Consider the following 18,751-nt stretch of genomic DNA (forward strand, 5'->3'; position numbering starts at 1 on the left):
CAGGGCCTGTCCTCCCTCTGTGTCCTGGTGTGAGGTGGAACCCTGGACACGGGGCCTGTACTTCCTCTGTGTACTGGTGTGACATTCACATTTGGACAAAGGGCCTGTCCTCCCTCTGTTTCCCCGTGTTATGTGGATGTGTGGACTCATGACCCAACCTTCCTCCCTCTATGCCCTGGTGTGACATGAACTCGTGGACATGGGGCCTGTACTTCCTCTGTGTCCTGGTGTGATGTGGACGTGTGGACGCATGGCCCAGCCTTCCTCCCTCTATGTCCTGGTGTGACGTGGACCCCTGGACATGGGGCCTCTCCTCCCTCTGTGTCCTGGTGTGATGTGGACCCCTGGACATGGGGCTTCTCCTCCCTCTGTGTCCTGGTGTGATGTGGACGTGTGGACAAAGGGCCCAGCCTTCCTCCCCCTATGTCCTGGTGTGACATGGACTCCTGGACACCTGACCTGTCCTCCGTCTGTGTCCTTTTTTGATGTGGACCCCTGGACATCGGCCCAGTACTCCCTCAGTGTCCTCGTGTGATGTCGACCCCTGGACATCGGGCCTCTCCTTCCTCTGTGTCTTGGTGTGACATAGTCCCCTGGACACGAGGCCTGTCCTCCCTCTGTGTCATGGTGTGATGTGGACCCCTGGACATGGGGCCTGTCCTCCCTCTATATCCTGGTGTGACGTGGGCCCCTGGATATGGGGCCTGTCCTCACTGTGTGTCTTGCTGTGATGTGGACGTCTAGACACAGGGCGCAACCTTCCTCACTGTATTTCCTGGTGTGACGTGCACCCAAGGAAATGAGGCCTGTCATCCCACTGTGTCCTGGTATGATGTGGAACCCTGGTCACGTGTCCTGTCCTTCCTCTGTGTCCTGGTGTGACATTCAAACCAGGACACAGGGCCTGTCCTCCCTCAGTGTCCCAGTATGATGTGGACGTGTGGACACAGTGCCCAGCGTTCCTCCCTGTATGTCCTGGTGTGACATGAACCCGTGGACATGGGGCCTGTCCTTCCTCTGTGTCCTGCAGTGATGTTGAAACCTGGACACAGGGCCTGTCCTCCCTCTAATTGCTGCTGTGACTTGTACCCTGGTCATGGAGCCTGTCCTCCCTCTGTGTCCTGGTGTGATGTGGATGTGTGGACACAGGACCCAGGCTTCCTCCGTCTATGCTGTGACATGGACACCTGGACATGTGGCCTGTCCTTCCACTGTGTCCTGGACCCCTGTGCATATGGCCTGTCCTCCCTCTGTGTCCTCGTGTGACGTGGACCCCTGGACATGGGGCCTGTCCTCCCTCTGTGTCCTTGTCTGATGTGGAGGTGTGAACACAGGGCGCAACCTTCGTCCATCTCTGTCCTGGTGTGACGTGAACCCAGCTGCATGTCCAGCATGGAGCCTGTCCTCCCTCTGTGTCCTGGTGTGATGTGGATTTGTGGACACAGGACCCAGCCTTCCTCTGTCTATGCTGTGACACGGACACCTAGACACATGGCCTGTCCTTCCACTGTGTCCTGGACCCCTGGACATATGGCCTGTCCTCCCTCTCTGTCCTGGTGTGATGTGGCAGTGTGCACACGCGGCCCAGCCCTCCTCCCACTGAGTCCTGGTGTGATGTGGACCCCTGGACATGGGGCTTGTCCTCCCTCTGTGTCCTGGTGTGATGTGGGCCCCTGGACATGGGGCCTGTCCTCCCTCTGTGTCCCAGTGTGATGTGGAGGTGTGGACACAGGGCCCAGCCTTCCTCCCTCTATGTCCTGGTTTGACGTGAACCCGTGAAAATGGGGCCTGTCCTCCCTCTGTGTTCTGGTGTGATGTGGACGTTTGGACAGAGGGCCCAGCCTTGCTCCCTCTATGTCCTGGTGTGACTGGGAACCCTGGACTTGGGGCCTGTCCTCCCTCTGTGTCCTGGTGTGATGTGGACCCCTGGACACGGGGCCTGTCCTACATCTGTGTCCTGGTGTGAAAGGGACCCCTGGACACAGGACTTGTTCTCCCTCTGTGTCCTGGTGTGACGTGTACCGCTGGACACCGTGCCTGTAGTCCCTCTATGTCCTGGTGTGACAGGGACGTCTGGACATGGGGCCTGTCCTTCCTCTGTCTCCTGATGTGATGTGGACGTGTGGACACAGGGCTCAGCCTCCCTACTTGTATGTCATGGTGTGACGAGGACCCCTGGACACGGGGCCTGTCCTCCTTGTAAGTCCTGGTGTGAGGTGGAAACCTGGACATGGGGCCTGTCCTCCCTCTGTGTCCTCGTGTGATGTGGACCCCTGGACATGGGGCCTGTCCTCCCTCTGTGTCCTGGTGTGAGGTGGACCCCTGGACACGGGGCCTGTACTTCCTCTGTGTACTGGTTTGACGTGTACCCCTGGACACAGGGCCTGTCCTTCCTCTGTGTCCTGGTGTGACATTCACATGAGGACACAGGGCCTGTCCTCACTCTGTGTCCCCGTGTGATGTGGATGCGTGGACACAGGGCCCAGCCTTCCTCCCTCTATGTCCTAGTGTGACATGAACCCGTGGACATGGGGCCTGTGCTCCCTCTGTGTCCTGGTGTGATGTGGACGTGTGGACACAGGGCCCAGCCTTCCTCCCTCCATGTCCTGGTGTGACGTGGACCCGTGGACATGGGGCCTGTCCTCCCTCTGTGTCCTGGTCTGTTGTGGACGTGTGGACACAGGGCCCAGCCTTCCTGCATCTCTGTCCTGGTGTAACGTGCACCACTGGACATGGAGCCTTTCCTTCCTCTGTGTCCTAGCGTTATGTGGACGTGTGGACACTGGACCCAGCCTTCCTCCCTCTGTCATGGTGTGACCTCGGCCTTTGTACATGGGGCCTCTCCTTCCTCTGTCTCCTGGTGTGATGTGGACCCCTGGACACAGGGCGTGTCCTCCCTGTATGTCCTGGTGTGACCTTCACACCTGGAAACAGGGCCTATCCTCCCTCTATGTCCTGGTGTGACATGGACCCCTGGATATGGGGCCTGTCCTCACTGTGTGTCTTGCTGTAATGTGGTCATGTGGACACAGGGCGCTGCCTTCCTCCATCTATTTCCTCTTGTGATGTGGACCCCTGGACATGGGGCCTGTCCTCCCACTGTGTCCTGGTGTGATGTGGAACGCTGGACACATGTCCTGTCCTTCCTATGTGTCCTGGTGTGACCTTCACACCTGGAAACAGGGCCTGTCCTCCCTCTGTGTCCTGGTGTGACATGGACCCCTGGATATGGGGCCTGTCCTCACTTTGAGTCTTGCTGTGATGTGGACGTGTGGACACAGGGTGTTGCCTTTCTCTGTCCATTTCCTCGTGTGACGTGGATCCCTTGACATGGGGCCTGTCCTCCCACTGTGTCCTGGTGTGATGTGGAACCCTGGACACAGGTCCTGTCCTCCCTCTGTGTCCCGGTGTGATGTGGACGTGTGGACACAGGGACCAAAGTTCCTCCCTCTATATCCTGGTGTGTCGTGAAAACCTGGACATGGGGCCTGTCCTCCATCTGTCTCCCGGTGTGATATGGACGTGTGGACATGGCCCTGCGTTCCTCCCTCTGTGTCTTGTTTTGACGTGGACTCGTGGTCAACTGGCTTGTCCTCCATCTGTGTCCTGATGTCATGTGGACCCCTGGATATGGGGCCACTCCTCCTCTGTGTCCTGGTTTGAAAAGGAACCCTTGGACATGGGGCCTGTTCTCACTCTGTCTCCTGGTGTAATGTAGACCCCTGGACACCTGGTCTGTCCTCCTTTTATGTCCTGGTTTGACGTGGACACCTGAACATGGGGCCTGTTCTCCATGTCCTGGTGTGATTTGGACCCCTGGACACGGGGCCTGTCCCCCCTCTGTGTCCTGGTGTGATGTGGACATGTGGAAACAGGGCCCAACATTCCCCTTCTATGTCCTGGTGTGATGTGGACATCTCGACATGTGGCTTGTCCTCCCTCCATGTCCTGGTGTGATGTGGACCCCTGGATACGGGGCCTGTCCTCCCTCTATATCCTGGTGTGACAGACCCCTGGACATGGGGCCTCTCCTCCCTCTGTGTCCTGGTGTGATGTGCACATGTGGAAAGAGGGCCCCCCCTTCCTCCCTCTATGTCCTTGTGTGATGTAAATCCCTGGACACCTGGCTTGTCCTCCATCTGTGTCCTGGTGTGATGTGGACCCCTGGACACGGGGCCTGTTCTCCCTCTGTGTCCTGGTGTGATGTAGACCCCTGGACACCTGGTCTGTCCTCCTTCTATGTCCTGGTTTGACGTGGATGCCTGAACATGGGGCCTGTCCTCACTGTTTGTCTTGCTGTGATGTGGACGTCTGGACACAGCGCAGCCGTCCTCCCTCTATTTCCTGGTGTGACGTGGACCTCTTGACATGGAATTTGTCCTCCCTCTGTGTCCTGGTGTCATGTCGACCCCTGGATACGGGGCCTGTCCTTCTTCTGTATCCTGGTGTGATGTGGAACCCTGGACATGGGGACTGTCCTCCCACTGTGTCCTGGTGTGACGTGGAACCCTGGACACAGGACCTGTCCTCCCTCTTTGTCCTGGTGTGACGTGAACCCGTGGACATGGGGCCTGTCCTCCCTCTGTGTCCTCATGGGACATGGATCCCTGGACATGGGACCTCTCCTCCCTCTGTGTCCTGGTGTGATGGGGACATGTGGACACAGTGCCCAGCCTTCCTCCCTCTATATCCTGGTGCGATGTGGACTCCTGGACACCTAGACTGTCCTCTGTCTGTGTCCTAGTGTGATGTGGACCCCTGGACATGGGGTCTCTCCTCCCTCAGTGTTCTCGTGTGCTGTGGACCCCTGTACATGGGACCTGTCCTTTCTCTGTGTCCTGGTGTAACTAGAACCCCTGGACACGGGGCCTGTCCTTCCTCTGTCTACTGGTATAACAATCACCCCTGGACACTGCGGCTGTCCTCGCTCTGTGTCCTGTTGTGATGCGGAGGTGTGGACACAGGGTCGAGACTTTCTCCCTCTATATCCTGTTGTGTCATGAAACCCTGGACATGGGGCCTGTCCTCCCTCTGTGTCATGGTGTGATGGGGACCCCTGGACACATGGCCTGTCCTCCCTCTGTGTCCTGGTGTGATGTGGCAGTGTGTACACACGGCCCAACCTTCATCCCACTGTGCCCTGGTGTGACGTGGAGCTGTGAACACAGGGCTTGTTCTCCTGCTGTGTCCTGGTGTGATGTGGACATGTGGACAGAGGTCCCAGCCTTCCTCCATCTATGTCCTGGTGTGACGTGGACTGCTGGTCACCTGGCCTGTCCTTCATCTGTGTCCTGCTGTAACGTGGACCCCGGACATGGGGCCAGTCCTCCCTCTGTATCTTCGTGTGATGTGGAACCCTGGATATCGGGCATGTCCTTCTTCTGTCTTCTGGTGTGATATGGACTCCTGGACATGGGGCCTATCCTTCCTGTGTCTCCTGGTGTAACAATCACCCCTAGACACAGGGCCTGTCCTCGCTCTGTGTCCTGGTGTGATGTGGACCTGTGGACACGGAGCCCAGCCTTCCTCCATCTGTGTCCTGGTGTGTCGTGAAACCCTGGACATGGGGCCTGTCCTCCCTCTGTGTCCTGGTGTGATGTAGGCCCTTTGACACAGAGCCTATCCTCCCTCTATGTCCTGGTTTGACGTGGACCCCTGGACATTGGACCTCTCGTCCCTCTGTGTCCTGGTGTGATGTGGACGTGTGGACACAGTACCCAGACTTTCTCCCTCTATGTCATGGTGTGACGTGGACCCCTGGACATGTGGCTTCTCGTCCCTCTGTGTCCTGGTGTGATGTGGACCCCTGGAAATGGGGCCTGTCCTCCCATCTCTATCCTGGTGTGATGTGGACGTGTCGACACAGGGCCCAGCCTTCCTCCCTCTTTGTCCTCGTGTGACATGGACTCCTGGACACCTGGCCTGTTCTCCCTCTGTATCCTGGTGCGATGTGGACCCCTGTACATGGGGCATGTTCTCCCTCTGTGTCCTGGTGTGATGTGGACCCCTGTACATGGGGCATGTTCTCCCTCTGTGTCCTGGTGTGATGTGGACCCGTGGACACGGGGCCTGTCCTCCCTTTGTTTTCTGGTGTGATATGGATGTGTGGACACAGGGCCCAGCCTACCTCCCTCTATGTCATGGTATAACGAGGACCCCTGGACATGGTGCCTGTCCTCCCTCTGTGTCCTGTTGTGATGTGGACCCCTGGACACGGGGCTGTCCTCCCTCTAAGTCCTGGTGTGACGTTGATCCCTGGACATGGGGCCTGTCCTGCCTCTGTGTCCTGGTCAGATGTGGACATGTAGAGACACAGCCGAGCCTTCCTCCCTCTATGTCCTGGTGTGACGTGGACCTCTGGATATTGGGCCTGTCCTCCCTCTGTGTCCTGGTGTGATGTGGACCCCTGGACATGGGGTCTATTCTACCTCTTTGTGCTGGTGTGACGTGGACCCCTGGACACGGGGCCTGTCCTCCCTCTGTGTCCTGAGGTGATGTGGATCCCTTAACATAGGACCAGTTCACCCTCTATGTCCTGGTGTGACGTGGTCCACTGGACATAGGGCCTATCTGGCCTCTGTGTCTTGGTGTGATGTGGACCTGTGGACACGGGGCCCAGCCTTCCTATCTCTATGTCCTGATGTGACGTGGACCCCTGGACATGGGGCCTGTCCTCCATCTGTGTCCTGGTGTTATGTGGACGTGTTAACACAGGGCCCAGCCTTCCTCCCTCTATGTCCTGCTGTGACGTTGACCCCTGGACATGGGGCCTGTACTCCATTTGTGGCCCGGTGTGCCGTGAACCCCAAGACACAGGGCCTGTCCTCCCTCTGTGTCCTGGTGTGATGTGGACCCCTGGACACGACGTTTTCTCCCTCTGTGTCCTGGTATAATGGGAACCCCTGGACATAGGGCCTGTCTTCTTACTGTGTCCTGGTGTGATGTGAACGAGTGGAAAGAAGTCCCAACCTTCCTCCCTCTGTGTCCTGGTGTGACGAGGACCCCTGGGCGTGGGTCCTATCCTCCCTATGTGTCCTGGTGTGATGTGGACCCCTGGACATGCGACCTGTACTCGCTCTATGTCCTGGTGTTACCTGGACTCCTGGGCATGGGGCCTGTCCTCCCTCTGTGTCCTAGTGTGATGTGGATCCCTGGACATGGAGCGTGTCCTTCCTCTATGTCTTCGTGTGACATGGACCCCTGGACACAGGGCCTGTCCTCTGTCTGTGTCCTGGTGTGATGTGGACGTTTGGAGATAATGCTCAGCCTTCGTTCCTCTAGGTCCTCTTGTGATGTGGACCGTTGGTCACGGGGCCTGTCCTCCCTCTGTGTCCTGGGGTGATGTAGACCCCTGTACACGGGGCCTATCCTCCCTCTTTGTCCTGGTGTGATGTTGGCACATGGACACAGGTCACAGCCTTCCTCCCTCTATGTCCCGGTGTGATGTGGAACCCTGGACACAGGGCCTGTCCTCCGTCTTTGTGCTGGTGTGATGTGGACCTGTGGTCACGGCACCCAGCCCCTCCTCCCCCTCTGTGTCCTGGGTCGCCGGGTGTGGGCCGTAATGCGGGCGGGGACCTCCAGTGGGCTGAGGTATGTCTCGTCCATGCCTTGGGGCTCCCTCTCTTGTGTGAGCCGAGGGTTGTGAAAGGTGCTTGAGTTAAGTGGGCTGAGTGTGGGGCACTGGAAATGCTGGGACTTCCCGGTTGACAGTGCCCTTGTGTGCTTCAAGGTGTGCTTGCCAACCCCTCCCGATGCCCGGAACGGAAGCTCTTGGTCGGGGCACTACCTTTGATGCAAAGCCCTCTTCTCCTCTGGAACATTCCTTCAGCCCATGATTGAGTTTCAAATACTGAGGACGGGGAGCACCCCCTCCAATAGCAAGAAGGGACACCAGGTGGAGATAAATGTTTATTTTATTTTATTTTATTTTATTTATTTATTTATTTATTTATTTATTTTGATTTGGAGTCTTGCTCTGTTGCCCAGGCTGGAGGGCAGTGGTGTGATCTCGGCTCACTGCAAACTTTGCCTCCCAAGCTCAAGAGATTCTCCTGCCTCAGGCTCCCAAGTATCTGGGATCACAACACCCACCACCACTCCTGTCTAAGTTTTTGTATTTTTAGTAGAGATGGGGTTTCACCATGTTGGCCAGGCTGGTCTCAAACTCCTGACCTCATGTGATCTGCCTGCCTCAGCCTCCCAAAGTGCTGGGATTACAGGTATCAGCTACTGTGCCCGGCCTGAGCTGGCTTCTTTTAAACCATCACCAATTCCATTCCCCCTCTCCTTCCTGAGAAGCAAAAAGGACCTAGAAATAGAAATTCCATTTAACCCAGCAATCCCATTACTGGGTATATATCCAAAGGATTATAAATCGTTCTACTATAAGGACACATGCACATGAATGTTCATTGCAGCACAGTTTACAATAGCAAAGACCTGGAACCAACCCAAATGCCCATCGATGATAGACCGGACAGGAAAAATGTGGCACGTATACACCATGGAATATTATGCAGCCATCAAAAACGATGAATTCACGTCCTTTGTAGGGACATGGATGAACCTGGAAACCATCATTCTCAGGAAACTGACACAAGAACACAAAATCAAACATTGCATGTTTTCACTCATAGACGGGTGTTGAACAAAGGGAACACATGGACACAGGGAGGGGAGCACTATACACTGTGGTCTGTTGGGGGGGAATGGGAGGGACCGTGGCGGGTGGGGAGTTGGGGAGAGATAGCATGGGGAGAAATGCCACATATAGGTGAAGGGGAGGAAGGCAGCAAATCACACTGCCACGTATGCACCTATGCAACAATCTTGCGTGTTTTTCACATGTACCCCAAAACCTAAAATGCAATTAAAAAAAAAAAAGGAGGCCGGGCGCGGTGGCTCAAGCCTGTAATCCCAGCACTTTGGGAGGCCAAGGCGGGTGGATCACAAGGTCAAGAGATCGAGACCATCCTGGTCAACATAGTGAAACCCCGTCTCTACTAATACAAAAAATTAGCTGGGCACGGTGGCACGTGCCTGTAATCCCAGCTACTCAGGAGGCTGAGGCAGGAGAATTGCCTGAACCCAGGAGGCGGAGGTTGCGGTGAGCCGAGATCGCGCCATTGCACTCCAGCGTGGGTAACGAGCGAAACTCCGTCTCAAAAAAAAAAAAAAAAAAAAAGGAAAGGAAAAAAGGCCAGGCATGGTGGCTCACACCTGTAATTCCAGCAGTTTGAGAGGCCGAGGTAGGCGGATCACATGAGGTCAGGAGTTCGAAACCAGCCTGACCAACATGGTGAAACCCCATCTCTACTGAAAACACAAAAATTATCCGGGTGTGGTGGCGGGCACCTGTAGTCCCAGCTTCTCGGGAGCCTGAGGCAGGAGAGTCACTTGAACCCGGGAGTGGGAGGCTGCAGTGAGGTGAGATCGCACCACTGCACTCCAGCCTGGGCGATCGAGGAAGATTCCATCTCAAAAAGAAAAAAACAAGTAACTTCTATTTCCAATATTTACGGTTCCTGAAATTGCCTCCTGACATATTTTCAGTTCGGCATAAAGGTTTCTCTGTACACAGTGAACTGTGAGGTAACAGAAAGTGTAAACAGACCAGAACCTACTCTTCTGCCGACCGCTGAGTTTCAGCCAAAGGCAGCCAAATGTTGAAACCGGGTTCAAATAAGGTAAACGCCAAGCTGCCACCAATGCGGCTGTTTCTGTGCCTGGCTTCTGCCTCCCCTCCCTCCCTCCCTCCCTCCCTTTTTTCCTTTCTCCCTTCTTCCTTCTTCCTTTTTCCTTTCCCTTCCCTTCCCTTCTTCCCTTCCCTCCCCTCCCATCCCCTCCCTTTCCCTCTCCCCCTTCCCTTCCCGGTTTCCCTTCCCTCCCGTCCCCTCCCCTCCCCTTCCCTTCCCCCTTCCCTTCCCCCTTCCCCCTTCCCTTCCCCCTTCCCTCCCCTCCGCTCTTCCCTCTCCTCCCCTTCCTTCTCCTCCCCTTTCCTCACCTCCGCTCTCCTCCACTCTCCTTCCCTCCACTTCCCTACCCTTCCCTACCCTCCACTCTCCTTCCCCCTTCCCTCCCCTCCCCTCCCCTTCCCCCTTCCCTCCCCTCCCCTTCTCCCCTTCCCACCCCTCCCCTTCTCCCCTTCCCACCCCTCCCCTTGCCCTTCCCTTCCCTCTTCTTCTCCCCTTCCCTCCATTTCCCCCTTTCCCACCCCTCCTCTCCCCTCCCCTTCCCTCCCTTCCCCTCCCTTCCCCCTTCCGCCTTCCCCTCCCCTTCTCTTCCCCCTCCCCTTCCCTCCCCTCCCCCTTCCCTCCCCTCCCCTCTACTCACCTTTCCTTTCACCCTTCCCTTCCCTGTTCCCTTCTTTCCTTCCCTGCTTCCCTCCCCTTCCCTCCCCTCCTCTCCCCTCTGCTCCCCTTTCTTTCCCCCTTCACTTCCCCGTTCCCTTCTTTCCTTTGCTTCTTTCCTTCCCTTGTTCCCCTCCCTTCCCTTCCCCTTCCATTTCTCCCTTCCCCGCTTCCCTCCCCGCTCCCCTTCCCTTATCCCCCCAACTTCCTTTCCTTTCCTGAGATGGAGATTCTCTCGTCACCCAGGCTGGAGTGCAGTGGCACAATGTCAGCTCACGGCAACCTCCACCTCCTGGATTCAAGGAATTCTCCTGCCTCAGCCTCCCGAGTAGCTGGGATCACAGGCACATGCCACCACACCCGGCTAATTTTTGTATTTTTAGTAGAGACGGGGTTTCATGATATTGGTCAGTCTGGTCTCGCAGTCCTGACCTCAGGTGATCCGCCTACCTCAGCCTCCCAAAGTGCTCGGATGACAAGTGTGAATCAGACCTTGCCCAGCCTCAGAGCAAGCTTTTATCCAGGTAGCCAGCTTCAGAGAGGATAGATGGGAAAGATTTCTTATCAGACTTCAGGTCTGTGTTGATGTGAGTGCTGTGTTTTTCATATAATGTGCTTGCTGGACCTACAGAATGACGCTCGGCCCCTACCCCACTTCCCACCATGGCGGGAACCAGTCTTTCAGGCTGTAGAGTGCCCTGCTCAAGGAGGCAGTCCATTCAGATGGTTGGGGAGCCTTTCAATTTTAATTTTGGTTTACAGGTTCTGTAGATTATGCAAAAGGTAGATTAAGGAGAGCAAAACAGGCCAGGTGCGGTGGCTCAGGCCTGTAACCCCAGCACTTTGGGAGGCTGAGGCAGGCGGGTCACCTGAGGTCAGCAGCTCAAGACCCATCTGACCAACATAGTGAAGCCCCGTGTCTACTAAAAAATACAAAAATTGGGCCAGACGTGGTGGCTCACACCTGTAATCCAAGCACTTTGCAGGCCAAAGCGGGTGGATCACCTGAGGTTGTGAGTTCAAGATCAGCCTGACCGACATGGTGAAACCCCGTCTTCAAAGACAAAAAAAAAATACAAAAATTGACACAGCGTCGTGGCTCACTCCTGTAATCCCATCACTTTGGGAGGTTGAGGCATGTGGATCACCTGAGGTCAGGAGTTTGAGACCAGCCTGGCCAAGATGATGAAACCCCGTCTCTACTGAAAACACAAAAATCAGCCGGGCATGGTGGCGGGCACCTGTAGTCCCAGCTACTCAGGAGGCTGAGGCAGGAGAATCGCTTGAACCCGGGAGGCGGAGGCTGTGGTGAGCCGAGACTGTGCCACTGCGCTCCAGCCTGGGCGACAAGAGCAAAAGTCTGTCTCAAAAAAAAAAAAAAGGAAAAAAATGAGCAAGGTTTGGCACGGTGGCTCACGCCTGTAATCCCAGCAATCTGGGAGGCCAAGGCGGGTGAATCACTTGAGGTCAGGAGTTTGAGACCAGCCTGGCCAATATGGCAAAACCCCGTCTCTACTAAAAATACAAAATTAGCCGGGCGTGGTGCCGGGCCCCTGTATTCCCAGCTACTCAGGAGGCTGAGGCAGGAGAATCACTTGGACCCAGGAGCCAGAGGATGCAGTGAGCCAAGATCGTGCCAATGCACTCCAGCCTGGGCTACAGAGTAAAACTCTGTCTTAAAAAAACAAGAAAAAAAAACCCCAGCTCACAGGTTGGGCAAAGGAGCAGGCTTTTGTCAACCTGGTCTCTTGCCCTTACCCAGGAATAAGGTTACACAGTTTAGAAATGCGGTTTTTTTTGTTTGTTTGTTTGTTTTTGAGACGGAGTTTCAGTCTTGTCGCCCAGGCTGGAGTGCAATGCCGCAATCTCAGCTCACTGCATCCTCTGCCTCCCAGGTTTAAGCGATTCAGTTCTCCTGCCTCAGCCTCCCGAGTAGCTGGGATTACAGGCATGTGCCACCACACCCAACTTATTTTTTGTATTTTTGCCAGAGACGGGGTTTCACCATGTTGGTCAGGCTGGTCTCAAACTCCTGACCTCAGATGGTCCGCCCGCCTCAGCCTCCCAAGGTGCCGGGATGACAGGCATGAGCCACCGTGCCCGGCCTAGAAATAAGCCTTAAAAGCCACTGAGAGAACTTGGCCTTAACCTTCTGCTGACTTTGCTGTCTTCTGGTCTTGGAGTGAGCTCAGCTGGCCAACACAGGGACAGGGGAACCTACCTACCCCTGGGGGAGCTCCTTCAAGCACAGCCTGCAGCCCCCTTCGCCCTGCCCCCACAGAGATTCTGGCTCAGCATATCTACATGGACCCTCAAAATTTTCATTTCCAATTATGCAGCGACCCAATTTTCACAATCACTGGTCAGTGTCAACACTCTCTATAAGCCTCATAACAAATGTCACAGACTTTGTGCCGAACACAACAGCATTCTTCTCTGTCTCCCACATGGGGATTCGGACGTGGGCATCTTTGGGGCCATTATTCTGTCTCCCACATGGGGATTAGGACGAGGACATCTTGGGGGCCATGATTCTCTCTCCTTCATGGGGATTAGGATGTGGACATCTTTGGGGACATTATTCTGTCTCCCACATGGGGATTAGGACGTGGACATCTTTGTGCAATCATTCGGTCTCCCACATGGGATTAGGACGTGGACATCTTTGGGGTCATTATTCTGTCTCCCACATGGGGATTAGGACGTGGACATCTGGGGCCATTATTCTGTCTCCCACATGGGGATTAGGATGTGGGCATCTTTGTGCCATTATTCTGTCTCCCACATGGGGATTAGGACTTGGACATCTCTGGGGCCATTATTTTGTCCCCACATGGGGATTAGGATGTGGCCATCTTTGGGGCCATTATTCCTGAGATCTGAGCCTCTAACCATGTGAATAAGAGGGGTAAACGGGCGGGTGGAGGCGGGTGGTTGTGTGATGTCTCCACCTACTCACTGTTCCAGGAGGGCTGTTTGTGGGCGGCATCAACCTCACCGAGAACCTGCAGTACATCCTGGTGCACCCATCAGAGTCCCCGGAGAAGATGATGATGCCCAACCTGCTGTGCCTGCGGTTGTGGGTCTGGGAGCAGTGCCTGAGGCCGGGGTCCCACTGCACCAACGTCATCACGGGAGACTTCATCGGCGAGGACAGCTTTGTCAGCGATGTCATCACACTCGACCAGAAGCTGCTGTGGTGCTGACAGGGACCCTTCCTAAGTCTGGGACACGGCGGCTGCAGGTTCACCCCCGACGTCCCAAGTATTGTGCCTTATGTGTGGGCCAGATATCGGTGATCAGGGGACCCATCCTATGCCTTCTCTTTCTTTTTGTTAAGAAATAGAGATGGGATCTTGCTGTGCTGGCCAGGCTGGTCTCTATGGGGTCTTGACCTCCTAGCCTAAAGTAATCCTCCCAGCTCAGCCTCCCAAAGTGATGGGATGACTTTTTTCTGTATTCTTCCTGCTGTGGTGACTGCAGCCCTCACAGACCCCGAGAAAGACGGCCCTCCCACAAGTCACTAATTGCTAAACCCAATAACAATGCCCTTGGGAGCTGGCCTCCCCTGTGCAAGCCAGCATCCCCTCGGCTAGTTCCCACACACCAAGCCAGTATTTCCTTTTTTGAGACAGAGTCTCTGTCGCCCACGCTGGAGTGCGGTGGCGCGATCTCAGCTCACCGAAACCTCCACCTCCTGGGTTCAAGTGATTCTCCCCCCGCAGCCTCCCAAGTAGCTGGGATTACAGGCACCTGCCACCACCACACCTGGCTAATTTTTGTATTTTTCACCACGTTGGCCAGGCTGGTTTTGAACTCCTCACGTCAGGTGATCCGCTTGCCTCAGCCTCCCAAATGTTGGGATTAGAGGCGTGAGCGACCGCGCCCAGCTTGATATTTCTTGCAATTATTTTTAGGGACAGGGTCTTGCTCTGTTGCCCAGGCTGGAGTGCAGTGGTGCAGTGATAGCTCGCTTCGCCTCAACCTCCTGGGGTCAAGTGATCCTCTCCCCTCAGCCTCCCGAGTAGCTGGGACTACAGGTGCACACCCCCACACCCAGCAGATGTTTGTAATTTTGGTAGAGATGGGGTTTCACCATGTTGCAGAGTCTGGTTTCAAATTCCTGGGCTCCAGGGAACCTGCTGTCTTACCTTTCAGAGTTGCTAGGACCACAGGTGTGCACCACCACGCCCAGCTTATTTTATTTTTCTGTAGAGACATGGTCTGGCTATGTTGTCCAGGTTGGTCTCAAACTCCTAGGCTCAGGTAATCCTCCCACCTCAACCTCCCATGGAAGCCAGGACCTCAGGTGTCAGCCAGCAAGCCCAGCTAATTATATTTTTTTTGTAGAGACGGGGTCTGGCTCTGTTGCTCAGCCTGGAGTGCAGTGACACAATCACAGCTCCGTGTAACCTTCAACTCCTGAGCTAGCAATCCCCCCACCTCAGCTTCCCAAGTAGCTGGGACTGTAGGTGTAAACCACCATGCCCAGGTAATTATTACTATTATTATGTTTGAGATGGAGTCTTATCCTGTTGCCCAGGCTGGAGTGCAGTGGTGCAATCTCGGCTCACTGCAACCCCCGCCTCCTGGGTTCAAGCGATTCTGGTGCGTCAGGCTCCCAAGCAGCTGGGATTACAGGTGCCCACAATCATGCCCGGAGTACTTTTTGTGTTTTTAGTAGAGATGGCATTTCTTTTTAAAATTTATTTATTTTTCAGACGGAGTCTTGCTCTGTCGCCCAGGCTGGAGTGCAATGGCATGATCTCCACTCAGCAACCTCCGCCTTCCGGGTTCAAGCAATTCTCCTGCCTCAGCTACTCCAGAGTAGCTGTAATCACAGGTGTGCACCACCATGCCCAGCTAATTTTTTTGTTTAGTAGAGATGAGATTTCACTATATTGGCCAGGCTGGTCTCTAACTCCTGACCTTGTTATCCACCCGCCTCGGCCTCCCAAAGTGCTGGGATTAGAGGTGTGAGCCACCGCACCCGGTGAAATGCAGTTTCACCATGTTGCGTCAGCTGGTCTCGAACTCCTGACCTCAGGGGATCCACCCGCGTCAGCCTCCCAAAGTGATGGGTTCACAGTCATGAGTCACCACACCTGGCCTCAACCCAATTATTTTCCTGGCCTGAAATCATTCCTTGTTGGGTATGAGGCTACTGAAGCCTGCCCCGTAGAGCAGAGTGCACAGAACTGTTCATAGGCACGAACCCCGAGCTGTGACCCAGCCTTGCTTCCGCATCATGTGGAAATCCCTTGAAGGCTGTTCCTGTGCTGATTTCTGCCTCCCTGGCCAGACCCAGGCTCCCCTCATGCCCTGTGTGGGTGGCAGCCTCTTCTCTCGGGAATGGTCCGGAAGAATTTGTTCTTTTTACGGCCCCTCTGTGCTGGCCATAGTCACCTCTGTGAATTAAAGTCCTATGCATACCCGCTTTCACACACAGATCCTGGAAATACCTCATTTTGTTTTCTTCTGTTTTTTGAGATGGAGTTTCACTTTTGTTGCCCAGGCTGGAGTACAGTGGCGCGATCTCAGCTCACTGCAGCCTCCGCCTCCCGGGTTCAAGTGATTCTCCTGCCTCAGCCTCCCGAGTAGCTGAGGTTACAGTCACACGTCACCGTGCCTGGTTAACTTTTTATTTGTATTTTTATTTATGTTTTGAGATGGAATTTCACTCTTGTTGCCCAGGCTGGAGTGCCGTGGCATGATCTCGGCTAACTGCAACGTCCACCTCCCAGGTTCTAGCAATTCTCCTGCCTCGGCCTCTGGAGTAGCTGGGATTGCAGGCATCTGCCGCTGCACAGCTAATTTTTAAAATTTTTAATAGAGATGGGGTTTCACTACGTTGGCCGGGCTGGTCTCGAACTCCTGACTTCAAGTGATCTGCCCGCCTCAGTCTCCCAAAGTGCTGGGATGATGGGCGTGAGCTTCTGCATCCTGCCTAGACCTCATTTTCTACCTGTCGCCTGTCAGAGTTGGTGGCTCAAGGTCTCGGGCAGTCAGTGGGTACCCACCGCCATTTTTATTCCCGCTTCCCGCGGAAGTGTGGCATTTCTTTCACAGTATAACCACAGACATCAGAGCTTCTCAGGATGGTCTTCATAATGGTGATTTAGCCCACGTTGGAATAGGTTCTCTTTGGGACCTCATGATTCATTTTCCAAAAGAAATCTCGCTTCTGTTTTTGCTACCTGGTCGCCATGGAGAAATGGTGTCCAAAATCTAGAAAGATGCACTTGTGGCCAGGTGTGGTGGCTCATACCTGTCATCCCAGCACTTTCGGAGGCCGAGGCGGGTGGATCACCTGAGATCGGGAGTTTGAGATCAGCCTGACCAACGTGGAGAAACCCCATCTCTACTAAACATACAAAAAAATTAGTTGGGTGTGGTGGCAGGTGCCTGTAATCCCAGCTACTTGGGAGGCTGAGGCAGGAGAATGACTTGAACCCGGGAGGCGGAGGTTGTGGTGAGCTGAGATTGCATTACTGGACTCCAGCCTGGGCAACAAGAGTAAAACTCCTTTTAAAAAATAAAAACACACACAAAGAAAGACGCACTCATCAGCTGTACCCACGGCTACCTCACCCCATGACTAGGCTGCACAGAGATGAATGAAGTTACAGGCAGTTTCCCCGACTTCCATCGGCTCCGAATCCCTATCCTAAAACGCTGGGGTCTGTCTCAGCAGCTCTTCCACACAATCATGGAATTCATACAGATCATTTAAATAAATGAACGAGATTAAAGTCAAATGTGTGTATGAATTTTATTACCACATATGCAGCCAAGGAATATTTGGTTTTCATGACAGGACACGGGAGGCATCTTTAGAAAATGTTCATTCAGGCCGGTCGCAGTGGCTCATCCTTGTAATCACAGCACTTTGGGAGACTGAGGCGGGTGGATCATGAGGTCAGGAGTTCGAGGCCAGCCTGGCCAGCATGATGAAACCCCATCTTTACTAAAAATACAAAAGAATGAGCTGGGCATGGTGGCAGGCACTTGTAATCCCAGCTACTTGGGAGGCAGAGGCAGGAGAATCACTTGAACCCGGGAGGCGGAGGTTACGGTGAGCTGAGATTGCACCACTGCACTCCAGCCTGGATGACAGAATGAGACTCTGTCTTTAAAAAAAAAAAAAAAAAAATCTAGGCGTTGTGGCTCATGCTTGTAATCCCAGCACTTTGGGAGGCCGAGGTGGGTGGATCATCAGGTCCAGAATTCAAGACCAGTCTGGCCAACATGGTGAAACCCGTCTCTACTGAAAATAACAACAATTAGCTGGGCATGGTGGTGGGTGCCTGTAGTCCCAGCTACTGGGGAGGCTGAGGCAGACAATTGCTTGAACCCAGTAGGTGCAGCTTACAGTGAGCCGAGATCGTACCACCACACTCCAGCCTGGGAGACAGAGCGAGACTCTGTCAAAAAAAAAAAAAGTTAATTCATTGGGCATCTTTTTCAGGTCATACAGTTTTTTAAAAAAATTAAGGTATGAGGCTGGGCATGGTGGCTCATGCCTGTAATCCCAGCACTTTGGGAGGCCGAGGCAGGCGGATCACCTGAGGTCAGGAGTTCAAGACCAGCCTGGCCAACATGGTGAAACCCCATCTTTAGTATAAATACAAAAATTAGATGGGGGTGGTGGTGGGCACCTGTTATCCCAGCTACTCGGGAGGCTGAGGCAGGAGAATTGAATTGTTCAAACCCCAGAGGCAGAGGTTGCAGTGAGCTGAGATCGCACCACTGCACTCCAGCCTGGGTGACAGAGCCAGACTCTGCCCTCCCCACCAAAAAAAAAAAAAAAACAAGAGAGCCAAGCATGGTGGCTCATCCCTATAATCCCAACACTTGAGCCGGGTGTGGTGGCTCACGCCTGTAATCTCAGCACTTTAGGAGGCTGAGGCAGGTGGATCAAGAGGTCAAGAGATCAAGACCATCCTGGCCAACATGGTGAAACCCCGTCTGTACTAAAAATACAAAAAAAATTAGCTGTGCATGGTGGTGGATGCCTGTATTCCCAGCTACTCGGGAGGCTGAGGCAGAAGAATCACTTGAACCCAGGAGGCAGAGGTTGCAGTGAGCTGAGATTGTGCCACTGCACGCCAGCCTGGGCGACAGAGCAAGACTCTGTCTTGAAAAAAAAAAAAAAAATCCCAGCACTCTGGGAGGCCGAGGTGGTAGGATCATGAGGTCGGGAGTTCGAGACCATCCTGGCCAACATGGTGAAACACCGTCTCTACTAAAAATAGAAAAATTAGCCAGGCATGGTGGCAGGCACCTGTAATCTCAGCTACTTGGGAGGCAGAGGTTGCAGTGAGCTGAGATTGCACCACTGCACTGCAGCCTGGGTGACAGAGCAAGACTCTGTCTAAAAAAAAAATTAAGAAAAAGTT

The 18,751-nt window shown here is 54.3% G+C and overlaps 1 long non-coding RNA gene across 1 annotated transcript in view; it reads left to right on the forward strand.

Annotated features, from left to right (window-relative positions):
• LOC135273141 (uncharacterized) overlaps window positions 1-15,084 on the forward strand; it is a 31,801-nt gene extending 16,717 nt beyond the window's left edge. Inside the window, exon 2 of the long non-coding RNA XR_010340983.1 lies at window positions 13,320-15,084. This is a non-coding gene — a long non-coding RNA (uncharacterized LOC135273141). The remainder of the gene's footprint in view (window positions 1-13,319) is intronic.
• The last annotated feature ends 3,667 nt before the right edge of the window (window positions 15,085-18,751 follow it).

The sequence above is a fragment of the Aotus nancymaae genome, unplaced genomic scaffold, assembly GCF_030222135.1.
Source record: "Aotus nancymaae isolate 86718 unplaced genomic scaffold, 86718_ANA_hifiasm-v0.15.2.pri h1tg000286l, whole genome shotgun sequence".
NCBI lineage: Eukaryota > Metazoa > Chordata > Mammalia > Primates > Aotidae > Aotus > Aotus nancymaae.